This window comes from Parasteatoda tepidariorum, chromosome 1, assembly GCF_982258835.1.
Source record: "Parasteatoda tepidariorum strain Cologne lab strain chromosome 1, Ptep-v5.0, whole genome shotgun sequence".
NCBI classification, from domain to species: Eukaryota; Metazoa; Arthropoda; class Arachnida; order Araneae; family Theridiidae; genus Parasteatoda; species Parasteatoda tepidariorum.
The window spans coordinates 96085489-96100828 of NC_141755.1; the positions used below are offsets into that span (position 1 = coordinate 96085489).

The 15340-nt window shown below is 28.0% G+C and overlaps 1 long non-coding RNA gene across 3 annotated transcripts; it reads left to right on the forward strand.

Annotated features, from left to right (window-relative positions):
- Positions 1 to 1312: 1312 nt before the first annotated feature.
- Positions 1313 to 12773, forward strand: LOC107441933 (uncharacterized). Of its 3 annotated transcripts, none has more exons than XR_011636535.2 (4): positions 1317 to 1456; positions 3981 to 4116; positions 5627 to 5845; positions 10131 to 12773. It is a non-coding gene; the product is annotated as an uncharacterized LOC107441933 (long non-coding RNA). The 3 variants fall into 3 exon arrangements; XR_011636536.2 differs by having other exon boundaries at positions 1338 to 1495; XR_001583801.4 differs by lacking the exon at positions 3981 to 4116 and having other exon boundaries at positions 1313 to 1456.
- The last annotated feature ends 2567 nt before the right edge of the window (positions 12774 to 15340 follow it).

Below are 15340 nucleotides of genomic sequence, written 5' to 3' on the forward strand. Positions count from 1 at the left end.
TATATATATATATATATATATATATATATATATATATATATATATATATATATATATATATATATATATTGTTGTTGTAGTTAATTTACGTCGCACTAGAACTGCACAATGGGCTATTGGCGACTGTCTGGGAAACAACCCTGAGGATGATCCGAAGACATGCCATCACAATTTCGACCCCCTCTTCGGTAGCCCAACGACCTGCACGCGAAGTCTAGCGCTTTACGGTAGAACAGTTTAACTAGGACCGATAATGCGCACCCTCGGTCCCTACGCAGACTAATTCAAGTGGTCACTCACCCTCACACTGGCCACAGCTAGTGATGCTTGACTCCGGTGATCATCCGGTGATCAGCTGGGAACCATGTCTTAACGATCAGTCCACTGCGGGACTATATATATCTATATATATATATCAATGTTGCGTTAAATGCAAAGGAAAACCGCGACAAAGTCTTTTAGATTACTGAACAATAATAACATTACAGCTAAATGTTCACTGTCGCAATGAATTATTTTTTTAACCATTAATTTTTCTTATCATCCTTGAAAGACATTTTGTCATCTTAGTGGACGTTGTGAAACACTTTCTTATATTTTTAACTTTTAACACGACTTACACGACTCAGATATCAAAATACCTTGTAATTGAAATAGAGGAATAAAATCATATTTTGAAGGACTTCTTGAATGAAAATAATTAGAATTTCCATTACACACAAATGAAAACCAAAAAAACGCTTTACTAGCATGCTAATTGAACGCTAACAGGTAATAATGAGACTATATGTCAGCAATTATTATCATTTTCCAATTTTTTGTGCTTTATATGAAATTTAATGTTTCGACTAGCTTGGAATGTTTACTAAAATTTTCTTTATTTATTTTTTGTGAGTACATAAACTGTGTTTTATTTTATTTCAAATACTTGAATTTCAGTATGATATAAAGAATTAAATTTTAAGAACATATCAGTTTTTTTTTTTAATTTTGAAATTTACAAATTATAAATCTTTAAAAAATCTGGAAAAAGAATGTGTCATAAAATTTGTGAATTTCAGATTTTTCTGGCAAAGAGACTGAATGTTATCAATTATTATTAATCATCGCAACTTATAAAAATCAAATAAAAAAAAGAACAAATTATGCACAGCTGCTATAAAGAAGCAACTACATTAAAAAGAGACACCGCAGTTCATTAGAGGGCGTGGTTATAGTGTAAAAACTAGTTACTAGATCAGTGATTTCAACGTTCACCGTTCAGGCAAGGAGAATAATCCCTGAAAACTTTGACGTCATTTCAACAAATGTGTGTTTGTTCGTTAGGCAATAAAAGTTTTATTCTTTAACTTACCAGAAATAAGCAACCGGAGTTAGTTTTCGTTTTTTGCTTGCGTTTTGTGTCGGAAAAAAAATGATTTTTGTTTGATTCTTCCAATTTTCATAGTGATTAAAAGTTAGTCACATTCACAGTTTATTGGGGGTCTCGTTTATTGTAATTTTTATATATTTAGATTCTCTTTTTTTTTCTGCATTTGTGCGTAGTTTTAATTTTCCGGTTTATCATTCTGTTTATCAGAGTTCAAGATACAGTTGTTTCATTTCATACATTTACCAATTATTAGCTGATTACACTAATATCGTGTTGATTATCAATGAACCAACCTATTTCCATTGATGTATTTAAATTAAGACTAATAATAATGAAAATCGGACTGTATTTTTTTTAGATTGTTTATAAATGAGATTTATTTATCAGATATAATTTTACTTTGGAAAATCTCAAATATTTTACAACGACTTTTAGATTTCATTGAGGGAAGATTTCCGTGTCGTGATCTGTGGTAGAATAATCGCAAAGTCTTGGCAACTTCCCGGGAGTGGCCTGCGAAAAATGAATAAAAAAACATCACAGAAAGGGACCAACTGGAAAAGTATAACTTGTAGCTACCCCCTGGGAAACATCTACATGTTTTTTATTAAAAAAATTTCAAGTTTTAAATCTATTGAAATAGATCGATATAAATGCTTGCTCGAGGGTGGTTACGAGTTATACAGTTTGAGTTGGTCTTTTTCTGTAATGTTTCTTTTAGTTTCCCACAGGCTACTGACCAGAAGTTGCGATTATTCCGCCTCAGATCATGACAGAGAAATCATTCTATATATGTGTAAGATGTAATATGTTGCTTAACATTAATTATCGGCAAACTTTATTAAATTTATTAGCCTAATGTTTAATTTTTTCTTTTTAACTAAATATTCCCTTCTTAGTGAAATATTAATATATTTAATAATATATCTTTTTATTAATAAATCAAATGAGATTTGTGATAGAATTTCTCATAATATGAAATAGTGACCTTTTCTATAATTATTTTTTATGTGAACATTTAAATATGCTAAAATATTTTTTTTAACAAACTTTTATAATCTATGTGTATTAATTTAGTGTCATTTTTGTACACAACCTGCTAGAATAGACCTAAGTATTTATGGACAATGAAATTTGATATGAATCGTTGCATTTTATTCTAAATTTATTTTCCTTTTGCTAATTGTGTCAATAAATTCATTTCTCTTGTAAGAACTAATTTTCAGTTTCTTCTTGAAATTGTTGGCTAAAACATGTTAAAATGCATTAGAAATCAATTGTTATCACTACAATTTAAATCTGGAAACAGTTTCTTCTGGAAGGAAACACGGTATTTCTTCCTGTGGCAATTTTTTCCCTTTTCAATGAAATGGGCGAACCATAAATAATTTCTACACGGCAAAACTATCTACAGAATTTGATTAATTAGAGCTTGATATTAATAATATTTATCAATTTATATTTGATATTGATTCAAATTTTCATTGGTGTATATTTATCATTCATTCAAATATTCATCAGTTAAATATTTTTTTTTTCTATCAAGGGAATATATCATGTTATGGCTACAAATAATTACCAATTTCTTCAAAAGATATAAGGATTTTTAAATACCATTGTACAGTAGGCAAAATAAGTATAATCTGAATAGTTTTTGATCTAATGATCTGGTTTTTCCATACTTGAACCCAATATACTTGAACCCAAAATGATTTTTACATACTTGAGGGCTCAACCTGAAATACTAATTAATTACAGCAGATGATAGCTTAAGTTACAAAAACATACTTTCTGTAAATAAACATTTTAATATGGATTTAGATTTTTGACACTCAAAATGTAGAAGGGTGCTATGATTTGGAAATTGTGATTCCAATAGTTTGGTCAGGACAGTGGTCGAAAGTTTGAACCTCTGAAAGTTTATTTTGCTTTTTTAGTATTTGTGATATATGGCAAAAACTTAAGTGAGCCAAAGAGTTTTTGGGAACAATTATGAAATTTGTTTATCCAATGATGATTTCATGAAGAAAAAAATTTTTTAGCAATTATTTATTATTTTATTTAATAATAGTATTAATAAAAAAAATTTATTTATAAGATAGACAAAATTTTATTTAAAAAAAAATCATTTTATATGGCAAAATAAAAAATTGAAACAAAATCAGTTAAATAGTTAAGTTATTAAATTCTAAAAAGGTTGTATATTTAAAATTTGATCCATAATGTTCCTTTCTTTGGAGGATGCTGTGCATTATGTCACCTTGTTTATTGTGTCTCTTCTTTATAATTTTCGTTTATTCTTGCATATATTAAGTTATTCTTGCATACATTTAGTTACCATATTAATGACATTCTAGACCATATTTTTATTTTGATGGACTCTCTTTTTAACATGTTTGTGGGGCATTTTAATTTAGTTTTCAAAGATCAATAAAATTAAATTTTAAAAAATTTTTTATTTGAATCATTGGATTTTTTTTGTTTTGTTTTGTTTTAACTGAGATGATTAAAACAATTGTTTCAATCCAATTTCTATTTATTTTAACAGCAATAGTTAAGAAAATTAAGATGAAGTTTTTTATAAATTTTATTATTTTTGTATTAATAGCGGTTAAAACATATTATTGGAGCAGCTCAAAATCTGGATCCTAGTTTTGTAGAAGTATCTGCAGGTCAAGCAGAATATGAACATGCCTTCCATGCTGTAGTTTAGCGTTTTCCACATCTACCTAAAGAAGGTCAAGGTAAATTAAAATTTATTGATAATTTAACTTACCTTAACCTTCTTTAGGTAGACGTGGAATACCTGACTGAACTATTAGACATCTAATTTTAGAACTAAAAATACTGAAATTGAAAATTTGAAAATCTTTCTTTTGTAGGCAATTATATATACACAGCAGTTATTTTTGCTTTGCTCAGAATTAACCTCATTTGATCAAATACCAGAATCATTTGAACAATTTGTTAATGTTGAATTTAAAATGCCTGCAATTTATATTTCTAACACTACTGTACATTCAGTGTCTGTAACTAATTCCATTCCACCTGAAGAGTATGTCAAATATACAGGGTTATTCATAATTGTGTCCGGGGTTTCGAAGCGTTATAGTAAAATAAAGAAGACGAATATGAAAAAAAGAAACATATGAAATTATTCCGAAACTATTCAACTTTTACTTACATACATTACAGGTGTTCTATGTGTGAACCCTTGGTCACTCCGCATACATCAATGTGATAGTCCAGTTCCTGCCCGGAGGGGATTATGAATAACCCTGTATTTTGCAAAGCATGAGTATAAAGTTGAAATTGATTTTAAAAGTAGCTTAGATGATATAAATGGTTTAATTCCAACACCTCATGTCCCTGTCAGCAAAGTACTGCTAGAAAGTACTGAAGATGAAGGAAAAGACAGCGATTAATTTTCCCTTAAAATAATATGAGAGCTTGGCTGTTATTTAAAATCTTTAAATGTATGGTATAATCGTAATTCTTTCGTGTAGATTGTTGTTTGTATCACACATGATAAACGATGGGGAAAAGTTATCTTCTCTAATGTAGGAGGGAAACTTAATGATGTGTTTGTTTATGTTGATGGTGTTATAAGTGTGAATAAGTTACATTTGCTGAAGAATAATTTTTTCTTTTGAGATTATAAATACTATTGAAAATATAGCAATGAATGTAAATGGTGCTTGCAAAAGCTCTTTACATGTTAATGATGAAATGATATGGGTTAAAGCTGTGAAATTATAACAGCATTAATAATAGCTGTAAGTTTCAATAATGTTGATGCTCTGAGGCAACAGCTTTGCTGCCTGTAAATATGTTTACTATTTAAAAATATCTGGAAGAAAACTTATCCCATTTTTCTAAATAAATATTGAACTATAGGACATCTAAAATAGTCTAGATTAATTGGAAATGTTAACATCTAAAATAGTCTAGATTAATTGGAAATGTTTCTGAACCATTGCAATTATAATTCATAGATGTGATACATATTGTTTAAATGTTCTTTGAAAACTTACAAGTAACTGAATATTTCTATTGAGCAAGTAGTTCTGAAATTCAATGTATGAACTGAGTGTTATAAAGAAATAATATGCTATGTTACATTTTATATAAGAGAGTCTTTAGAAATTCGGTGTTTTATTTCCAATACTTTTAATTGAGTTATCGTCATTTTTATGATAAAATTGCTTTTTTGTAATTTGAGCTTAATTGTTGATGTTATAATTTTCTGTTTAGGTCACCTTATCAAGAATCTTTGGGCTGTTCATTAGAAGCATGTGGTGGACTAACAATACAGATCATGAAATCCACAACTAACCATTAAAATTAACTTTCTCTATTACATTAGATCTGGATGTCTGCCAATCTTGAATACTCTATCTAAAATTGAGGATCTTCTTAGTAGTTTCTCTGGATTTTCTTGATTTTGAGTAGAATTTTTTTTTTAATATTAAGGTTATTATTCTAATTTGATTTCTTTTGTAATTTTTAAATTTGTTATGTTTAGAAGTATATATTTATGATATTTTATGAGTAGTATGGAATAAATCTCAATTCTGAAATTTGAAATCTCTTTTTAAACATTTTAATAGTTTTAAATTGAAAAAAAATTCTCTTTGGTTTAGAATAATTCAGATTTATGTTTTTATCATCTCTTATACAATCTTTGAAGCTATGTTTATAGTCAGGCTTTTAGCTCTAGTGTTTTGATGCTTGAGATTAATAATTTTTTACTTGACAAGGGTTTTTATTAACAATATAATTGGTTTATTTATTCATAACAATTGTTGATTAGAATTTTTTTTTAAAAACACTTACTGGTTTTCTTCTTGCTATTAGTAAACCTTATGTATATATTTTGTGTAAAATAGTTTTAACAGTAACAATTTTTATTTAAAGCCTTATTTAATTTAAAGAAATATCTTTTTTTTGTGACATATATAAAAAAAAAAAGTTCTTTGCAACTTTGCGGTCGAGTTCATACACAGGAAAAGCCTTATTTATGTAATGTATGTAATAGAAGGTTTTCATGCAATTCTGCTTTTATAAGACATACTCTTGCTCATACAGGCGAAAAACCTTTTTCTTGCAGCATATGTAAAAAAGGTTATACTCAAAAGTCCTTTTTAAATTCTCATAATCTCAATCATACCAAAGAAAAGCCATATTCTTGTGACATATGTAGTAAGAGTTTTATACAAAAAAGTTTTTTAATTAGTCATAGTCTTATTCACTGTAAAGAAATTACTTTTTCAGGCAACATATGTAAAAAAACGATTTTCTCAAAAGAGTTTTTTTGTATTTTTTATCCTTAAAACGTCACACGCTAAGTCATACTAGTGAAAAACAGTTTTCCTGTACTATATGTAATAAGAGCTTCTAGCATAATTTTACATTAAAAAGGCACATTCTTATTCATACATGTTAAGATCTTTATTTTTTATCATAAAATTTTTTTCTTGATTAGTATACAATATTTTTATGCGGGTGTAAAATTTTACTTTTTTTAATATATATTTTAAATTTTTTTTTTTACGACAGTCATATTTTTGAATAAAATAGAACATCTTTCATTATACCTATCAAACGACTTGTTTTTGTTCTATATGAAATGAAAGTTCTTCATATAAGTGTTGAAGCTGACCCTAAACGAAATGTTTTATATTATAAAATGTGATCTCTTTAAAATATATTTTTATATATAAAAAGGAATCTGTCATTGGATGCATGTTTCAAATTCACTAAACATATTGGGTTTTTGTATTTACATAGAATTTCTGTCAGTTGATTCACATATATATATTTAACTTTCAGGTTCTTAACATGTTTTTATTACCTATGTCTTTCAAATTAGTTATATGCTTTTAGAAATGTTGTTAATAGCAGGACTTAAAATTCTTTTTTTTTTTTTTTTTTCTGTCTTTAACAAACTCTTGTTTCATGTCGAATTACGTTTTTATCAAATTCCAAGAGATTAAAGCACAATATCAAATATTTGTTACACCAATATTTTGAATTTTAACATTGATCTATGTTTCGTTACACTGGAATTTTTTGCATCAGAAAATTAATGCTTTGCAGCTTTGATATTTGTCAAATAATTTGACAATTAGATACGTCATTTGTAAATGGTCGATCATTTTTCTAAAAACACATATTTTCAAAACTAGCTTCTTTAAAAGTATAGTTTGGGAACATAAAGAAATCATTTTAAATTAGCACTTTCATAATTAATAAAATTTTATTCTCAAAAACTCAAAAAACAGGAGATTTTGCTTGTTCACAAGATGACTTATACAAATAAATTAGAATATAATTTGTATATTTACATTATAGAAATGACAACTTACTATTAAAAAGCAACAAATCTTGAAATTATTTCCCTGATGATTAGAAACAAGTCTACACCAGTATTGACAAGCTAATTTACATATGCTCAACTATTAGTAACTTATTTTCAATTACTGAGATAAAAAGAACTGTTAACTTTTAATCTTTGAGGGATCAGAGCAGTGAAAAAAATTGTTATTAGTGACATAAATATTTAGAAACGTAAAATAGAAAAATTAAACATTTTTTTGAAAAATAATAAATAAATAAATATTTTGTATTTTTGTGTGTGAGAAATAGTATTTTTTAACAATGAAATTTTCTTTCATTTTGAAGAATGAACTCTAACAGATATGTAATAACCTGGAAATTATGTTCTACCAAAATTTAAATGTTGAAAAAAACATCATACTTAAGTTTTTTCGTTTTACCTATAAGGCTTCTAGCTTGCTTTATTTACAAAATAAATAAGTCATGTAAAAGGTTTTTCAAAAATGTATTAGTTTCTTCTAGCTTGTAGACAAATTCAAAATTTGTAAATAGAAGGAAAAATTTAAAAAAATTATTATTATTATATTTTTTTTTAGAATTTTTTAAGGATGTATTACATTTCTATCACTGTAAAAAATGTGATTTAAAAAAATTGCTTCTGTCAATCTTTTTACATTAATATGCATTGTTAAAATCTCTGTCAATTACATTGAAAAATGCTTGTTTTCTTACTCAATCTTTTTTTTTTTTTTTTTTAAAAAAACATGCTTTGAGGTGTTTTTTTCTGTGGGTAATAATATTGCAGTACTAGGTGATTGGAAACAATGAATGAGCTTTCAACAATTTGAGACATATCAGGAAAAAAAGACCCCTTAAGAGATAAATTAAATCCTTTAAGAGATTGTAGTCTTGAACATGAAAAATTTAGAAGTATGACAAATTTATAAAACATATCTGAATGGAAAAGGGAAGAGGCAAAAAATATTGGATTACTACAAAATATGAGTAAATTATTAATTATATATTAATGATGAATGAATAATTTGATACTTTTGTTATAGATGTAAATATATAATTTATAACTTATAAATGATAATTTATATATTTTTTTTTACTTTGACTTAAATTATGGCAATATTATGATATTAATATTTCAAATTTTCTAATATCTGCCATTCTAAACCAAATCTTCTTAACTATTTACTTAACTGTGAAACTATAAAAATTCTTATAAAAAGGTTTCCTTAAAAAGCTATTTTACCTGATAAATTAAAACATCTGGGTTTGGATGTTACTTAATAATGCTTTAAATGTGATACCTTAACCTGCATTCTTATGTTATTTAATTATAATCAGATAATGTGTTGTGATTCTTGCAAAATATATTTGTAAAAATGTTAATAATACATATTTATAAATATTTTCTGCCAACTAATGCGGCCAGTGCACTCTGAAGTCTTTCTTACCCCCCTTTTTTTCTTTTTTTTTTTTTTTTTTACTTCTATGTATTGAAAAAATGAACATGCTTTAAATGGGCATTTGTTCTCTCAGTATCTGATACTGTGTGCAAAATCTGAAATTAGGTGTTCAGCTGAAACAAACTTTTTAATATTTTTTTGCTTCTGATTTGTAATATGTAATATTTTTTGACAATTAATGCCACCAGTGCACTCTGAAGTCTTTCTTACCCGTTTTTTTTTCTTCAATGCATTAAAAAAATGAACATGCTTTAAATGGGCATTTGTTATCTCAGTATCTGATACTGTGTGCAAAATCAGAAATTAGGTGTTCAGCTGAAGCAAACTTTTTAATAATTTTTTGCTTCTGATTTGCATTTGAATGGCTTCTTTGTTGTAACAAACTCATAATTACTTAATAAGATTCGCTCTAAGTTAGAAAGTAATTGGGTGTAACAGTATTTGAACTAATGGTTTTTCACTTTTTAGTTGAAAGAAATTGGGTTTAACAGCATATGAACTAATGCTTTTTAATCACAAATAAGATGGAACTTGGACTAGATTAAAAAATGTCTGGGTATTTACCTTTCTTTTTTTTTTAATTTATTCTATTGAATTCTGAAACAAGCTGACCTAAAAATACAGCTCTGCATCTACAACAGTCACATTAAGACTTGTTTTGCAGCAATTTCTATGAATGTCTTATAAATTTGATGTTCTTTTTCTCTCAGTGTGCCTAAAATTTGTTTGTCCTATCCCTTAGTTTTTAATGGTTTCTTCCACTCATATTACTAATTTGTTTTAGTATTTTCCTTTTGCAGTTTTCTTTATCTGTTTTATAAAAAGAGTTTATTACCGATTTTTTAAGAGCTATAAAATAAAATTAAAATATCTATAGAAACTTTATCTATAGAACATGGTTTAAATGTAAGATAGTACCACCTTTTTAATTTTTTATTTAGATATCTCAGTCAAGAATGTTTGGATTTCGCATTAAATGTGTGTAGAAGATTAGTCATTGCCATCATCAAATCCAAAAGAAACCAGCTCATCTCTTGCACCACATAAGACACTTGCTACAGTTACAATGTTTAGTCAGAAGCGAAGATTTTTTTAATTGCAATTTCAGACATTGATGCATTTTATGTATAATTTTATTCATATTTTGGAAAATTGTTCTCTGAAATTATTTTAATGTTAACTTGAGAGTGTTAAATAAAAAACAAAAGTATGGTCCTTTTTTGGGTGAGAAATGATTGAAAAACCTGGACACATTCAGAGAGTTCTGAATTTTGCTAAATTCTTCCATAGTAAATCTCAGTTTGTTACATATTTTAAAGAAATTCCTAGAAGTTAAGAATACTTCATAAACACATTATAAAAATATAGTCAATTTTGTTTTTCTATTCATTGATCTAGTTTTTTTTATATTTAGGATGGTAAACTGTATTTTTAAAATAAACTACTTGCTGTTATATATTTAAATTTAATATTATTTAATTGTTTTGTATTTTTATTGTGATTATTTGACTCCTTTATATTAACTTGAATGGGTTTATTATTATTTTTCAATTAAAATAAACATTATTAAGTCCTTGATTAGCAAAACATTTTTACATAAGTGTGTTTACAATTAAATTCAGAATCTCTTCTTTGTGTTATTTGTTGACACCAAGAATTGTCTCTATATAAAAAAGCATTTACCATTTTGGGTATGTCTTTTCCATGTGAAGTATGCCAAAAAAGCTTTTCTCGTAGGTGTAACTTAAAAGCTCATAATCGAGTTCACACCAACGATAGGCCTTATTCTTGTAATATATGTAAAAAAAGCTTTGCTCAAAAATGTAATTTAAATGCTCATGGTCGAGTTCATACCAAAGAGAGACCTTACTCCTGTGACGTATGTAAAAAGAGTTTTTCTTTCAAACGGTCTCTTATGGTTCATTGCGCTATTCATGCTGGTGATAAGTCTTTCATTTGCAGCACATGTAATATGAGCTTTACTCAGGTAAGTGCTTTAAAAAGTCACTCAGTGATTCATACAGGTGAGAAACCTTATACTTGCACGATATGTAATAAGAGTTATTCTCAAAATTCCACCCTAAAAAGTCACATTCTTACTCATACGGGTGAAAAACCTTATTCTTGCATCACATGTAATAAGAGTTTTTCACGAAAAAATTATTTAACAAGGCATAGTCTTTTTCATACTGGTGTAAAGCCCTATTCTTGTTTCATTTGTGAAAAGAGTTTTTTCCGGAAATATGATTTAAGTTTACATATCCGAGCTCATTCTAAGTTAAATACTTTGTCCCGTACAGCAGAGATGTCAAACTCAGAAGCTAACTTAGGCCAAATAAACAATTGTTTACTTTAGGTGGGCCGCAAAAAAAAAAATTACATAGAAACAAATATTTTTATTTTGAATAGTATATTGTAATAAACATATATAAAGTTAAATTATAGTTTGATACTTGACATCTCTTCTCTGCAACTATCTTTCCTATTTCAGGAGAAATTTTATTGGCCGAGACACTACTTTCAAAATTGACCCAACGTGAGCGTTATTAATACAGTTTCGGACAGGAGATTTATTTCCATTCATATCAGAAAATAATTGCTCGCACTGATAAGTACTTCCAAACATGGAAATAATTTCGGGTGCGAATTTTCGAGTATTTTCAAACCTTGCCAGTAAATATTTGTAAAATTCTGTCACACCCACTTCAATGAATTTTGCCTTCAAATTTGAGCCGTACTGAATCTCAATCACATCCATTTGCATATTACTGGGTACTGAGTCTATATTTATTGAGAAAATCGAAGAAAACAAACAAAATTTTTCTTCCAAAGAATTAAAATAATTAAACCTTGTTTCAAAGTCTGTTCTAAGATTTGAAATTTTTTCTGCGTATTTTTGATACGATGCAGTATCCCTGGAATGGCAGGTGCCGCAAGCCAATTAGAATTTTACATTTTCGCGCTTACAATTTAAAATGATCCGTATAGTTTATAAATAAAATACATTCTAATTTTACTTGCTAGTTTTCTTTCTAATTCGCATTTCTATTTTATTTTTACTTTGCTTCGGACACCCCTGCCGTACAGTATCATAACATATTTGCCAACTTGTATTTCATTAGGAAAGCTTTTACCAAATGGTAGAAAAAATAATACAAGTAGCAAAAATTTTTTGAAATTTGTTCACCAACATTTAAAAGCATAACAGCCAAATTAATAGCTCTTAGATGCATATGATTTGGATTATTGCTTTGTCACAGTGGATGAAACAATTTAAATTTATGAACTAAGAATTTTGCTTTGAAAAATAAATGTTATTACTACTCAGAAAAATTTTCCTTAATGATTCTACAAGGTGACAACTATGCTTTTAATGAGTAAAATGATGCTAATTGTCGTAAAAATAAATCTTAATTCTGTGACTGGGTCATAACGTGTAAAAAAATGTTGAGGAATTTACATGTGTAATGTCATTTGTGTGAATTCTATTGCTGCGATTTAAATTTTAATCTTTTGCATTGTATATAACATTGTACTGTATTTTGGTATTTATGATCAATAAAAAAAAATGTGTTGCTGTAAAATTGTTATAATTTATATTCTTAATGGCTTTATAAGTATATATATATATAATAACAGCTACATCCCTGGAGGTTATAACAGTCACATCCACACTGGGTGGACAAGACTTCTGACAATTCCGGAACAGCTTATCAGGATAACAACATGATGAAAAGGACATGTGAAAACTAGTGTTCTTGTGTTATATACGAACACAGATTGAAGTAAAAAGGCACAGTCTTGTAACCTTACGCATCACTGAAAATCATTTACTGCTTCCTAATATGGAAGTGAAAGAGGAAACGATTCTAAAAATAACTCCTCCTTTGAAATATAAATCTAATTATAATTCAATGGTATATTTTCAGCCTTGAATTCCCAAAATAGAATATCTCTACGCTTCTCTCTTGCTTCTATCTCTACGCTTCTATTTTGGGAATTCAAGGCTGAAAACATACCATTGAATCATTATTAGATTTATATTTCAAAGGAGGAGTTATTTTTAGAATCTTGCTCCTCTTTCACTTCCATATTAGGAAGCATTAAATGATTTTTCCATAATGCGTAGAGTTACAAAGGTATGTACAACTGGAACCTAATTACATCATTCTCTGTAGTATTTAATGCGGGACCGATAGTTTTCGCATGTCTCTTGCTGAATAACGAGGTCCAATAAACATCTGTCGGAACCATCCGGAGATTTGTCCACACCCCCTCCCTTGTGGAGTGGGGATGTGAACTGTTATGACCACCAGCCTAACTTCAAATGAACCTTTTTATAACGTATAGTGGCTTTTGACTGCATTATTAAAGCTGAATACAACAATGATAACAGGGATATAGCCCTGTTATTATATATGTATATATATATATATATATATATATATATGGGCAGATCTCTAAAACCTTTAACCCAAAAATATTCACATCAAAATGAAGGTTAAATTCAGCAATCATATCCCTCTAGTGGTTTTTATCTATTACACAAATCGAAATTAATATGAATAACTAACCTGAGAATACTTCACGGTGTCGAAACCGCTTCACTGTCTCTTTTTTAAATGTTTTCATATTCATAATATTCATAAACCATCACTAACCAGAAAATTTACCCCTAAATCTTGCCAATATGACAACAGACCTGATTATTAATAGAGCGCTCAAAAAACCATGAACAACCAACACCTCCTAGAATAATGAAGGCCTCAGCACGGATCAAATTAGTAGTCCGATGTGACGAAGTTAACTGCGCAGTTGATGAAAAATAAGAAAGATATCATTACGTTCGGGGTACTAAGCTGCGCAGTGGTTGAAAATACGAAATATGTCATTACGTTTGGACTACTAAAGGATATTTATGGTAACCCGTGCAGAGGCCTACTCTTTTCTAGGAGGTGTTGGAACAACCCCTATTTGTCAAAGTAAAATTCCTATTTGGCGGTATTAGACTGAAAATGTGTTTTGATTGATTGTTGAATTTGACCTCTCAATGTTAAAAAATAAACATGTTTTATTCATGCATCTTGTCTGTTTATTAAATACTAGCTGAATACCCTTTTTTCTTACGAGATATAAAGAAGGGAGAAAAAAATCAATACTGAACGACTCTAAGAAATCATGCACTAAACTGAAAAACTAATCCCAACACAATGAAACCAAAATAATGCGCACCAAATCTTTTTATCCTATAACTTATCAAATTAATCAAACATTGGCGTCAATAGTAGTATGACCAGTTTTTACGAATTAGTATTATTTATCCATTGATTTTGTTTTTCGTTACATAACTTTATATTTTTAGTTTAAAAAATCATTGATTTTAAATTACTTATTTTTATAGGTCACATTTTTACCTATAAACAAAATAAACACATAGTTTCATATAATTTTAGACATACTAATTTAATGCTGTAGTGTGTTTATGGTTGAGTTTATCTGACGTAACGAATAAAAAATAATTAGATATTAACAAATATGCGAAAATCTCCCCCTTTTTTTTAATAAAGGAGAGCCATAAGCTCGAAAACATCACTGATGTAATCATTAAAATATCTGGAGAAAAAAAATAATCGTTTGCATTTCAATTTATATCAATGGCGAGTTCTAAGCCAATGAGAAAATTCCATCTTTCAACTGGTACTCAAAAACGATCTAGCTTAAATGTTTGAGCGATTTTTAGGATGGAGGGGAGGGGCGAGGCTGAAATTGTTCCTTTCATCCATTGTCCAAATTTCAGGACGCTACAAACTTCCTGGAGTTATAAGAGTTTGCCTCTTCATTTTATTATTATAAATTACTCGCTTATTCTTTTTCTTAGCTACTAATATTTCTATAAGGGTACTGAAAACCAGCGTCTCATTTTTTTCTTAATAAATAGGATATTTATTGCTGTTCTATAAAAATAATTTTATGCAAATAACTTTTGTAATAAATGAACTCGTGTCACTTACAAGAAATTGGCGCGAAATATATTAAAATATCTTGATAAAAACAAAAAACTATATTTCCTTATTTTGTAGAATTTTTTAAGATCCTTTAAATAAAATGGTAATTTTTTTTTTTATCGGGTCTTTCATAAAATTAACTTATT